Here is a 1,125-nt window from a genome sequence, read left to right as displayed (position 1 = left end):
ACACCTATAGTCCCAGCTACTTGGGAGGCTGAGGGAAGAGAATCACTTGAACCCGGGAGGTGGAGGTTGCAGTGAGCCGGGATCACACCACTGTACTTCAGTCTGGGTGACAGAGCAAGAGTCCATCTCAAAAAAAAAAAAAAAAGGAGGAAATGTATTGTGAGAATTGGCTCAAATGATTATGGAGGCTGAGAAAGAAGTCCTGTGATCTGTTGTCTGCAAGCTTGAGACAGGAAAACCAGTGTATTATAAACCAGTGTGTAATTAAACACTCAAACCAGTGTAAAACTCAATACCCCAAACCAGTGTATAACCCAATACACTGGTTTATAATATAATTTAATTCAATCGAAGTCTGCAGGTCTGAGAACCAGGAGAGCGAGAGGTGTAACTCCTATCCTGAAGCCCAAGAAGTGTAGGATGGGTGGCTGGTGTAAGTCCTGGAGTCCAAAAGCCTGAGAACCAGGTTGCCCTTCTCCAATGTCCAAGGGCAGGAGGATGGATGTCCCAGCTCAAGAAGACAGAATTTGTCCTTCTTCCATCTTTTTGTTCTATTTGGGCCCTCAGCAGATTGGATGATTCCTGCCCGCTGTGGTGAGGGTGGATCTTCTTACTTGGGCCACTGATCCAAATGCTAATTTCTTCCAGAAACACCCTTGCAGACACATCCAGCCATGAGGTTTTACCAACTCTCTGGGTATCCCTTAGCCTGGTCAAGTTGACACATAAAATTAACCATTACAGTCAGGTTAGATTCATTTAACAATTTGATACATAGTTAGGTTAGGTTTATTTATTTTGGTTTTTACTAAATTTGGGGGTTTCTTTTTTTTCTTCATCCTTTTTATAGTGCTATATTTTCATTGTTCAAAATGTTTATTTGATTCAGGCAGGGTGTGGTGACTCACGCCTGTAATCCCAGCACTTTGGGAGGCCAAAATGGGTGGATCACCTGAGGTCAGGAGTTCGAGACCAGCCTGGCCAACATGATGAAACACCACCTCTACTAAAAATATAAAACTTAGCTGGGTGTGGTAGTGCACGCCTGTAATCCCAGCTACTCTGGAGGCTGAGGCAGGAGAATCACTTGAACCCGGGAGGTGGAGTTTGTGGTGAGCTGAGATC

The sequence above is a fragment of the Colobus angolensis genome, unplaced genomic scaffold (assembly GCF_000951035.1).
Source record: "Colobus angolensis palliatus isolate OR3802 unplaced genomic scaffold, Cang.pa_1.0 Scaffold1, whole genome shotgun sequence".
Lineage (NCBI taxonomy): Eukaryota > Metazoa > Chordata > Mammalia > Primates > Cercopithecidae > Colobus > Colobus angolensis.
This window is presented reverse-complemented; position numbering follows the sequence as displayed.